The sequence below is a fragment of the Nothobranchius furzeri genome, chromosome 7, assembly GCF_043380555.1.
Source record: "Nothobranchius furzeri strain GRZ-AD chromosome 7, NfurGRZ-RIMD1, whole genome shotgun sequence".
Taxonomy (NCBI): Eukaryota; Metazoa; Chordata; class Actinopteri; order Cyprinodontiformes; family Nothobranchiidae; genus Nothobranchius; species Nothobranchius furzeri.
This window is the reverse complement of record NC_091747.1, coordinates 48,280,500-48,293,249: the sequence shown is the minus strand read 5'-3', so window position 1 is coordinate 48,293,249 and position 12,750 is coordinate 48,280,500. Positions and strand designations below refer to the sequence as shown.

The window sequence follows — 12,750 nt, the reverse complement described above, 5'->3', positions numbered from 1 at the left end:
TCTGTGTAAAGATCAGTGGTTTATTCATGTGGACAGAAATAAAACATTTCATTCATGTTCAACGACTTTTTTCTTTGTATTATTTTTAAATCGGATGAGTTGAAGTAACTTTTTGAATGATTACAGATGAGTAATTATTATTTTAACACAAACCTAAAAACATCCCGAGGAAATGTGAAGAAAGACTCAAAGCAGGAAAATCCATTTTCAAAGAAAACCTTCTAATTCAGCATCAGAACCAGATCCCACCGGTCCCTTGAGTCTTCTGATTGGCTATAAATGACATCATCCCAAAATTCAAACTTTCTTCCCAGCCCGACGATGTCATCAGTGCTGAAGCATCCCACTGATGTAATGCAGGGAGGGATGTATGAAAGTAGCTCTCCCTTTCCTCCTCTGATTCTTTCTCTCATCACTCGCTGCACATTTTCAGCTCATCAGCGGCATTTTGATAAAATCTCCTCACACAAACACACAACACAAAGATTAGAAACTCCAGCCCAGAGCTATTAAGAAGCTCCTTAAACAATGAAGTAAGAATTTACATTTGCTAATCCTGTCCGTGTCCCGCAGCTGTAATTAAAATATGGATCACAGATTGTGCCTCCTCCCACAAGCTGTGATTAAGGACACGAAAACCCAGGTGGGCATTACTTCATTACAGTCTGAACAAAAGCTGAAAAGAGTTTTCAAATACAACCTCTAAATGTGACACGAGTACATGCAAAAGTCATATAATATGACCGTTACGCGTGTTTGTTCCTATTAAAATTTACTCAGACTATTTGATCTTTTTGGCTAAACCCACGCATCTGTTTTTTAATCACAATTTGTGTGTGTGTGTGTGTGTGTGTGTGTGTGTGTGTGTGTGTGTGTGTGTGTGCGCGCGCGTGTGTGCGTGTGTGCGCATGTCCTCGGCAAACATCCAGAGCTCAAGCGGATTAGTGAGGGTACTCTACGCTGATCAAAGCGGCGCCGAATCCAGCTTACAGGGTCTTGATGTGCAACAAATAGCTCTAATGCAAGTAAAACTGCACATACCAGAGATGGGTGTAAAAGTTCCTAAGATAACGGTTTAAGGTGTCTGTGTATATTTCCCGTCAACGGGGGAATGTTTTGACCAAAGAAAAGAAAAAGGGGAGCTGGAAATTAGAGCGATGGGTGAAGTATGCAGCTGTCAGCTGCTCTATAGAAACAGAAACGAGCAAAAGAGACATATTATCCCATTTTTGCACCAGCTGATGTGATTTCCTGAAGTCTAGATTAAATGTCGGTGACATGATTTGGTCAAAATACAACAGGAATTCTGTACTTCCTCTAAAGCACGACTTCAGAGCTATTTATTTTCTTAGCAGGCAGCAAATTAGAATCTTTCAGAATGGTTGTATACACACAAATTAGCCTGAACCCTTGAATGAAGCCTCCAGTATGCCAGTTTGCATTAGCAGGCACAACAAGCTCAACTCCAAGCAGCTCTAAAAAGCTAAAATTCAGCTTTAGATCTCTCGACGCATTCATGGTGTCTAAAATTTACCCGTTAATAACAACTCTGATTAAAACTGGTTGAAATGATTAGCCACCATGGTACATTCAAAGGCAAACAGTTTTCAATAAAACTTGCTTGAAGAACTGATAAGGAATTTAAGCAAAGTATCTTTTAAAATTACGTATTAAACTTCAAATAGGAGTTTGCATTTGACAGCAAACTAAAAGAAAGAGCAAAAGCATTTCTTCTTTGAATGAATACATAAAATATAGAGCAGTTGTTCCAACATGTTTTGGCATCTAATCCTCAAAATAACAACAAATAAGTCTTATAACTAGAGATAGAGCGATATGGGTTTTTCTGATGCCAACACAGATGCAGATATGGAGCGATTATGGTCAACCAATGGCCGATACACAGAGGGCATGGTCAATCAATGGGCAACATGTAGATGGCATGGTCAATCAATGGTCTATAAGTAGAGGTCATTTTCAATCAATGACCAATACATAGAGGTCATGGTCAACCAATGGCCGATACGCAGAGGGCATCGTCAACCAATGGGCAATATGTAGAGATCATGGTCAATCAATGGCCAATACATAGATGTCATGGTTAACCAATGGCCGATATGCAGAGGGCATGGTCAATCAATGGCCGATATGTAGATGGCATGGTCAATCAATGGCCAATACATAGATGTCATGGTCAATCAATGGCCATTATGTACAGGTCATGGTCAATCAATGGCCGATATGTAGAGGGCATGATCAATCAATAGCCGATACGCAGAGGGCATCGTCAACCAATGGGCAATATGTAGAGATCATGGTCAATCAATGGCCAATACATAGATGTCATGGTTAACCAATGGCCGATATGTAGAGGGCATGGTCAATCAATGGCCGATATCTAGAGGGCATGGTCAATCAATGGCCAATACACAGATGTCATGGTCAATCAATGGCCATTATGTACAGGTCATGGTAGATCAATGGCCGATATGTAGAGGGCATGGTCAATCAATGGCCAATACATAGATGTCATGGTCAATCAATGGCCATTATGTACAGGTCATGGTAGATCAATGGCCGATATGTAGAGGGCATGGTCAACCAATGGGCAAAATGTAGAGGTCATGGTTATCTAATGGCTGATGTGTGCTGCCAATATTTAGATGTTTATTTACATGCAAAAATGCCACAATAACAACTGATGCACAACTTTTCTGAACCTAATTGATTTTTGCAAACTGAATTTAACCAACTCTTGTTTCTTAATTGTGTGCACTGCTGAGTATTAAAGAGGTATGTCAAATGATATAAAAAAGGATAAATATTGACCAGTATATTGGCCAATCAATCATTCCTACTTATAACCCAACTATTTATGGTTAAACTAAAGAAACCTCAATAATACACAAACTAAACCAGAACATAAATGCAACGCAAACAGCCTTTTATGACCTTTTTTTTTATTTCTGGAGACAAACATTCAGCAATTTCTTTGAAATGCAACATGAATTAATGACACCAGTGGGATCTGAAACAACTGATACAATTGGAGGAAAATAAAACTCAAGAGGCTTTTACCTGACCCTAGAAAAGTGACACAATTTCCCTTATGATAGTGAGCCCAAAATTACAAACATCTTCTCTCAAAAACAGTAAAAGTAACATTTTTCATAATTCAGTGCATGAAACAGCGCTTTCCCTGAAGTAATAAAACCACACAACAGCTGTAGAGCACTGCTAAACCGTAGCGCTGCACCCAAGTGGTAAAGCATTTAACTGCAGTGACTTCTAATTAAGCCTGGTTAGAAAACATCAATGTTTGCTTGGTTGATAATGTAAAAAAGAACGCCAGGATTAATAAATGATGACTGCCACAGCACTTCTTTCTAAATGCTGCTCTTGCAAGAAGCCATAACTCTTCATCTGTGTCACAATTATCGTCTGGCTCCGAAGAGGGATTCACTGATACCAAGTAATTCATGCATTATAGATGCAGTAAATTCAGATGAAGATATTGAGTGTAATTAAGTCATTCGCCGGCTCCAGAGAGTCCTCCATCAGGCTGTGTGAGCCCAGCTTTCAGAAGGCCAAATGTGTCTAGCAGTAAAAATTCACAGCTTAACAGTTAAAGTGCAAAGATACTTGGAGTCTTACTAATGATCAAAGCAAAGTCAAACTGGAGGTTTAATATACAAACAAGGCTTTTGAGACTTTATTCTTTTTTCAAGAGCCAACTAGAAATGGAGTGAATTCCACATTTCAACGTGCGGAAAGCCGATACCCGTCCCTTCCCCTCAGCGTCATTAGAGAGATGGTTATTTCGTGATGTCTCTGCGGCTAACCATCGCCCTCCACTAGCTGATGGCTTTAGCATGTGCCTAGCAGCCGGTTGGCTCCAGCCGTCTCAGATCTTGGAGAGCTGTAATGAAGCACGGCCATTGTTACCACTGCTGGGAAGGGAACAATCTCCAGTGAAAGGAAAACCTGACAGGAAGGAAACTTCGAAAGAAATCCGCTAAGGAAAAGGCGACACAGGAACAAGAATTGTGTGGGTCTTTGTGCAGGCGGATGTGGGTTCAAAGGCTGTTTCCCGCATTATAAATAAACCAAAAAGGCTTAAGATTTTCATTTTAGATGGGTGTTTTCTACATCAAGTTTTAAAATACAGAATTAAAAAACGATTTAAATTAGGAGAGACTTTTCACTGCTAAGGGAAATTCAAATATCTAAAACTTTTTGTGATTTTCAGCAATAAAAAAAATGAAAGAAAAAATTAAACATTGGAAAGTGCTGTTTTGTTTTCATTTCTCATTTGCTCTGTGAGATCTGGTGCTAAATGGAAATTATTTTATTCCAAAAGAGAAAGATTAGCAACAATAAATAATCCCATTTGACATAGGTATATTCTGGTTTATTCTATTAAAAGCTGCAACACAGCCTTTTTGTAATCACAAGTCTGAAATCTGGTAGTGTTGACCTCAATCTTTGCAAATGCAAGCACATATTGTGTTTAATTGAGTCATGTTGTTACAAATATAGCTGTTGACAGTGGTTGCAAATTTTTCAATCAATATTTATAATATCGCATTCTGTTGTTTCTCATCTTCATAAATGGATCACTCTCTCTTCAAAAGTGCTTGCTGTATTTAGCTTTTTTAATATTGTTTGTTTTTTAGTAAACTTTGGTGAGGGTTAGAGGTCCTAATTACAATGAAATTAAAATAAAAGCCAAACTGTGGCTAGTAAAAGAAAAATAAGTGTTGGTTTTTTTACCTAACCATTTACATAATAAGAATTATGCTTGCATGAATGCAGAAATCTAGTTTTTTGTTCAGAAGACACCATCTGGTGGAAAAATGAATTGCACCTTAATCCCCTCTCCATGCTTTCGTGTTTATGGCTGGAAGTAACGCGTCTCATCATATAGACCTAGGGACCTCTCTCTATATATCCATGTATATGTATACAATTGTCCATGCAAAATGTTACCAAATCAATCTACTTCAGCAAACGCTCTTGCAGCCTCTGTGATTGGCATCTGTATGTAAGCAGATGTCTAACACTATTGGCTAATGCTAAGTGCTGCTTAATTCAAACTGCATGGAGCTCTATGGGATGGGTGGGTAAAACAAATTGACATATTGCCTACATCGTACCACAGTACAGACCATCACCTTCACAGGTTTCTAAACAATTATACATAATTCCAGAAAAGAGGAAAACTCCAGATTGTTGCTGTAACTGTTCCAGTCTGGCATCAAATGAGTTAAAACGTAACGCTAAAATTTGAAAGAAGAGTGTGTACCTGCTTCAAGCGCCTATGCTGGCTGAGTAAAATTATACATTTCTTGATTGCAGTCATGACCTCACAAAGATACACACTTTGGACTCCCACGGAATTCACAAAAAAGTTTTTAGCTGTAACTTTTATTAGCATAGATTGTCAATGGCTACGAAGGTAAAAATAAGCTAAACAAATCTCAAAAGAGGAAAAGAAACAAGCATTAAAGCTCTTTAGAGTGTGAAACCTCAGAAATCAGCTGAAAAGTTAGTTCGTGAGAATTTTTTTATGTGACCAAAGTTGTAATCAGAGTAATTGTCAAGTTACCACTTTCAAGCCACGTCAACTCACTTTTAGCACCAAATGTGTGACAAAGCCTTTCCTTAGCTGCAGTCTGGATTTGAAGCTGTCACTGTCACATAATCCTACTTAAATAAAGTCCTCAAACGTGATGCAGCATGTTCCAGAAGCCATGCACAATGCAAAACGAGCTACATACCTGTCATCACCTGTAACGGTTTTATTTGATACTCTATATTAAAATGCCCTGCTGGGCCTCTTTCCAGTATTTACATGGTCCTGTCTATTTATCAGCCAAAGCAGGAAGCAGGAAAAGTTTCCTCCAAAAAGCTCGGTTAGTCACTGTTCCTAGAATATCCCCGATTTATAAAAACATCCCGAGCACGGTGGCGGCTTTACAGAAAGAAATTCGGAGATTGTGGCGTTTTGTAATCTTGGTCATGCCTAAATGAGAGTGAGATGAAGTTATCAGGGAGAGGAGTAATTATAAAATCGTGCCACGATAATTACACATTAGCGGAAAATCATATAACGCCTAAAAAACTTCTGACTGTAAAGGACAAGAGCAAGCTGTTAACCAGAGCATAATTCTCATCCATATTTATTGGGATTAGGGAGCTTTATTTCTCAAAGTCATGCTTTTTTTAATTAATGGTTTATGAAGATGAAGAAGCTTTAGCAATCTATTCTCTGAAAGTAACAGAATACAGAATGGACTCCTAAATATGTGTGTCAGCAGCGACAAATAATAATTATCTGGATGTTTACTTGTGGGGTTTATCTCACTCTGACATCAGTCTAATGAGCGTAGAAACTGAGAAACATAGAGCTTCTGTTTCGGGTGTTTACAAAGCTGTGTGTAAAAACAGTGCTGTGTGTCGTGGGAGAAACAGCTTTCAGCCAAATGGGAGTGAATGGGGTCAAAGGTGTCTACAATGAAGGAAAACATCTGGTGAGACTGTCAGTATCTTCCTCAAACCACTCCCACCTTCAAAACTGGACAAAGACAATGATAAAGTTCTAATAATTCACACATATATTTTTAAAAGTCAACTTTACTGATATTTTCAACACATTTGCAGTGGTATCTAGTAGGAATTAATGCCTTGTAAGTTGTACTCTGGGGAAAAATGCTCAAATGTTCTCATTTGTGGACGTAGAAATCAGCTGGAGGAGAAAGTGGCAGAAGATGGCAGGATATGAAATCTTATTTCCTGATATTTGGACATCTCACCTCTGATTGGCTGATAGCAATGCAACTCTACCACTGAATCTGTTTGCTTTGCAACATTGACGTTTTATCTTCACAAATGACTCAAGCCTGGAAGAGTTCTGCTGGGTGGTGGAGACGCTAATGCTAACGGTTAGCTTAGCGGAGATGTGTTCTGCTTACTTCTGGATGCCAAACCAACAACAGCCTTCCTCATTGCGAGGCAAGATGGGTGAGTCCATGAATGCTACTTCTGAACCGAGCGTTTTTCCTTTATTTTTTATCAGAAGCTAATGCAGGACATAATTTTCACATTCATCTTGCTTCTTAAGCTCAGAGTGACTGATCATTTTCAAAAATGATAAATAAAAGATGGGAGACAATGGCACACATCTGCCCAATAATAAGAAAGTTGCAGGTTAAGCCTAACCCTAACCTATGTGTCACCAAAAAGCCCGTTATAATTCAGTCTAATAAGTATAAATGGAAAAAAATATGATACCGATATGCGATATTAACATTGCTGTCATGGCCAATAACTGATATTTGCAGAAACCTATATTTATTTACACACACACACACACACACACACACACACACACACACACACACACACACACACACACACACACACACACACACACACACACACACACACACACACACACACACACACACACACACACACACACACATATATTCCCATCTCACCCTCTGCTGGTGGTCTCTCATCCTTAAGCCAACACATTCTCACACCCGAAGCGTCAAAAAATGATGTGGGGTGACCAAGCATTTGTTTCCGACGCGCCCCAATGGCTCAATGCGTCGGGAGCCGACGTGCTGTGCCAGAGCGTCGGTTGCCGACGCCCACATCAAACCGCACATTTCACATTGTGTTGTCCAAACTCAGGTCCTCTACCAGAGGCCTCAGAGCTTGAGGGTTCTGCGCTGTATCTTAGCTGTTCCTAAAACTGCACTTTTCTGGACTGAGATGTCTGATATTTCTCATACACACACACACACACACACACACACACACACACACACACACACACACACACACAATATATCTATATTTGTATATATATGAGCGGTAACACAGTGGCTGGTGCTGTTGCCTTGCAGCAAGAAGGTCCTTTCTGCAAGGAGTTTGCATGATATTCCCGTGCATGCATGGTTTCTCTCTGGGTACTCTGGCTTCCTCCTACAGTCCAAAAATATGACTGTCAGTTTGGTTTCTCTAAACTGTCCTTAGGTGTGTGTGTGTGTGTGTGTGTGTGTGTGTGTGTGTGTGTGTGTGTGTGTGTGTGTGTGTGATTGGTTGTTTGTCCTGTGTGTCTCTGTGTTGCCCTGCTATGGACTGGCAGCCTGTCCAGGGTGAACCCCCCTACTTTCCCAGAGGTCGCTGGAGATAGGCACCAGCCCCCCTGCGACTCTGCATGGACAAGCGGGTATAGACAATGGACGGATGGATGGATTTAAATATATATATGAAGATTACCATCACTGTCACATGACTCAACAATTACACATCATGACCGCCCTCACTCTCTGAGGCAGATACACAAACGGAAGCAAGATGGAAAAAGTATGGGTTGTAAATTTTGGCCCAGTTTTACTTATCAGACCGATATGTCAAAAAATGACTAACATCAGCCAATACCTATACTGATGTGAACATACAGTATATTGATATATTAAACTTAAGTGTCTAGAGGAAAATAACACTATTGACATTTATGATTCTCTCTTGGTTCAACTACAAATTAAAGTCACATTCTAGAAATCAAAAGCCAACAGAAAGTCACTTCAACTGAACATCAAGATTGGACAAATACAGCGCATCTACAGAAATAACAATCCTGTGGTTTTGTGCTATGGTCACATTTTCCACACCATGCTTTCTTCCCATAGATTTAAGAACTGAACGTCAAAAAAAAAAAAAAAAACTTAAACTGTTTGGTGGAAAATGATTTAGCTCAAACTGACGTTCATTCACAACAAGTCAAAATCATTAATGGAGATTTCCCACAGCCTTTTGCCCCATAATGAAAGAAAAAAATCACTTGTTGCTAATTTGAACCAACTACACCATTCTGTATTTCAAGCTAAAGATATACTTTCACACAAAACAAGGACAAGCTTGTTGAATTTAGTTTCGGACTACTGATCATGTTGGCATGCTTTACCAGATCTATCACTAACTAATAATAGAAGGTCTGCAACGAGGTTTGATCAAACCGCTCGGAGCTCAGTGAGACGTGGCGAGGTGGCTTGGGCCCCACTGAAGGATGACAGTGCAGACAGCTCACTGGAGAAACACCTGGTCAGGCCTCATGGCCTCACCTCATCCACCCCCACCCAGTCTCCACAGTCAGACTCTGATCTGCTCAGCCAACGTCTTGTTGCACCGAACAAACTCTGCTCCTCTTGTCCTGTGCTTGATCTCCAGCACAAATTCAGATGAAACGTGTTGCATTTTTGAATGAAATTAGATAAATGGGGGCATATGGTCAGAAGCTTCTGTGTGTCTTTGCTTGTAAAACACACCAGCCCTGCCAAAAGCCTCATATGTTAGCACTTAGACAAATGGCTGGGATGAATTAAACTGGCAGCCAAAGCGCTGCCTTACAGTTAATAACGGTTTTCTGTGGTCTTGTAAGAAATTGACAACTTGCAATATCAGCAAAGCGCACATAAAACTTGTGCAGGATTCTTGTGCTGTCAAAGCGCCAAAACAGGCGATGAAGGATGAGGTTCGGGGGCTCTGGGTGGGGGGTGCAAAGGCACAAGATCATTTGTCTTTGTGACGAGGAACTCCTCTGTTCACCTTCCTTCCCTGCAGCAGGACTGAAGTTGATAAACTCATTGATCAAAGAGACACGGCAAATTGCACCGACCCTTTTATGATCTGAGAGGAAACAAACGGGGGCGTGGAAACTTTAAGGATCAGTATTAGCAGGGAACTAACAGCAAGTTGTAAAGTGGTACCATTGTTGTATTAGCTATCTATAAGTAAATATTTTTGGTGTGTGATCTCATTTCTCAAATTTTAATGTAAATATCTGAAATTTGCATTATTTCCATTCGTTATGGCTTTTGGACTCAGATTTTCCAGATGAAGATGGAAAATGTTGTGTTGTTCCAGGGGAGAAATCCAGATAGGAAGTTGGTCTTATTAGGACTTAAAACGTTAAAGTGACAAACTAACAGATATTTTATGTGGTGTGATGGATATTTGCGCCAATTAAGGGTTTAGCTCTTCAGACAATGCACAAAAAAGTGACACTGATGCTCAGCTTGAGGGAAGAAATGCAGGAAGAGCAATCTGATCGGAAATCAGCTCATCTAATGATAGAGATACCTTCTTCTTTGTGCTCCAGAAGGCAAAGGAAGCTCAGAAGGTTAATATAAGTTCAGTTAAATTAGGATTTTTTTAAAAAAATCTCAGACAATTAAAGTGACAGATAGTGTGTGGACAGTGTTCTGTTAAAAAAACCCTGACCAGGCTGTTTTCCAGTTCACCCTCTCATGATCTGACCCTCACTGCTCTCTTCTCCCACATCAGCTTAATTAGACACAGCCACACACACATTAGTTGGTCTCTTTTTCTTTCCCTCTCACTTTTTTTATCTGGCCTCATGCGCTGAAAGGCTGGCTGAAATTCAAGGCACCACAAAAACTAGCTATGCAAAACAAGCAGCTTGTGGAGCCAGGGGACACCCTCAGCAAACACGTTAGGAACACTAAACCGAATGCAAACCCTTGCAGAATTTAAAACGACAGCGCGTGCAACTGTCACACCAAGACGCTCCACAAGTTAATGCACGAATGTTTGAATCTAGATGGAGAAATAACAAATGAATGGGTTTTTTTTTAACTCAGATTTTCTGCCTTTTCCCCTCACCTCACACCTTGAGAAGAATGTGTTTCTGAGTGAGATGCAGCGACTCACCCTGAGGTCCCTCTGGAACACTTAAAGTCCTGGCGGAGAAGTCAAAGTTTTTCCTCGAACACACACAGGAGTGACACAAACACTCTACGCTGTCCCAGAACTTTTTGCTCTCTCCTGGCAAATCAGCACCACTCCTGACTCCCTCCCTCCCACTCTACATCTCTCTCTCTCTCTCTCTCTCCTTCTCTTACTTCCTGGGCTGCTGTTTATGCTCCAATCAGGCCTTCCAAGAAACTACCGCGGCCCCCTCCCTTCCCTCTCATTGTTTGGCAGGGGCTCGTCACATGTAGGCGTCTTGTCTGTGTGTGTTCTCTCTAGACTAAGGTGTTTTAACCTCTTACCCACAATTTGGTTCTCCAGAGTCATGAGATGCATCATAATCCGAAGGTGGAGGGAGGACGGGAGTGATGAAGAAACACACTTGGCAGGGGCGTCCTGTTTGGATGTCTCGCTGACACTTATTTTTTTAATGCATGAGGGAAAAGGGGGTTGTACTGGTGAGTTAAAGTTAGGGGTGTGTCTGGAACTTTCTCTCCAAATCCAACAACTTGTTGTTAGAAACCACAATCAGACTCAGCTCTTTACAGCCCCTACTGAGCCTCAAAGACCCTCACCAAGGTGCCCTTCCTATAGTGTGCCAAAACTTCTCTCTGTATTACCCCAGCCCCTTCTCCCAAGGTCCTAATAGTTCACTGTTATGCATACATTCAAACTTCTTGAGTGGAACAAGCATGAATAAGAGGTGTTATATGAGAGTGCAGGGTACTGAGGTGAAAGGTGACATGTGGGAGGGGACAGGTTGAACGCAGCACACTGAGCTTTTGTTCGTGTTGTTAGCAGTTCCTTCATCGCGTGGTTGTAACACCTTATGGGTTGTCTGGGCGTTTAAACACACACTGGGTTGGTACTGGTAAGTGAGTGTATTGGGCTTACAAAAATTAGCTTTAACATGAAGAATGAAGGTACTGGTTGGTTCTGGTAAGAAACTTTCTTATGATGTTGTTACATTTAAGGGTCTAGCTGTTAAAGCTACGATAATTTTATTTGTTTTAGCTTGATGTCTGTAAAGCTGACTAATTTTAAGCTATCTCCATGTTTGCTCAGGTCCGGCTCACATAGCAAGTTAGTTATGCTGATTTCTGACCCGATTCTTCACTTCTGACAATCTTAAGGGTGCGCCAGCTTACTCAAAGATAATCTAATCAGATATTCCTGCCGTGTGTGGTGTGTTAAGAGTGTGCTGGTCTGCTCAGAAGGATGTTGGGACCACTCTTATCCCATATTGAGGATATTCAACATGCTAGAATGTCTTGCCTCACATATATTCAGTGGTAGATATTGCAACGTGTGGCGAGCCCTGAGGAGAGTCCAACGAGCAATGTGCTGTTTGTTGAGCCAATCATGAATTGAGGTGAGGGAGCGTAGGGATTGCAAATCCTCCTCCTCTTCCACTATTTTTGTACACTCTGATGTAACGTTTGCTCTTGAGAGGGTTTGTGAGATTTCACATCTGACTTGGGAATATTTATGAGTGAAGCTGGTATTTTTGTGATGCGTTGCCTTTGACGTGTGGCTGCACAAAGCACACTGTAGGACCAAAACTGCTATATCAATTATTTTTATTACAACATGTGGGGTCTTTTATGTATTAAAAATTGTTCTGACAATTTTAAACTTTTTTCGTGCGAACCGGGTCTCAGATCGTCTCAGATCAGCTGTGGAGGCCATAGTAAACTATTGACGCCAGATGTTAACCAGTTGTACATTCAGTGATTACTGCCTGAGAGTTTTAATCACATCAATCTGTGGTTTATTAAATGTTTTGCAAACAGAGTTGACTGTCTTTAACACGACAGATAATACCAAATGTTAAGCAAAGATCTGGGCTAACCATTATGTGTTGGGATGATTCATAACTGTTTTGACAGCAAATTCCGGCTGAGTGTCTTTAAAGCTGGTTGGGTTACAACCATGTCTTGTGGTTTCTTAAGTCTGTGGCGGCAC

The 12,750-nt window shown here is 40.6% G+C and overlaps 1 protein-coding gene across 13 annotated transcripts in view; it reads right to left on the bottom strand.

The window, feature by feature from the left end:
- si:ch211-285f17.1 (sickle tail protein homolog) overlaps positions 1-12,750 on the bottom strand; it is a 129,285-nt gene that overhangs the window by 82,353 nt on the left and 34,182 nt on the right. For 2 of the 13 annotated variants that reach the window (XM_070553146.1, XM_054751503.2), the window contains exon 1: positions 10,747-10,904. The exons of the other annotated variants lie outside the window; for them this stretch is intronic. The gene's annotated coding sequence lies outside the window, so the exon portion shown is untranslated. Of the gene's footprint in view, positions 1-10,746; positions 10,905-12,750 lie in introns of those variants that run through there. 13 annotated transcript variants of the gene reach the window in all.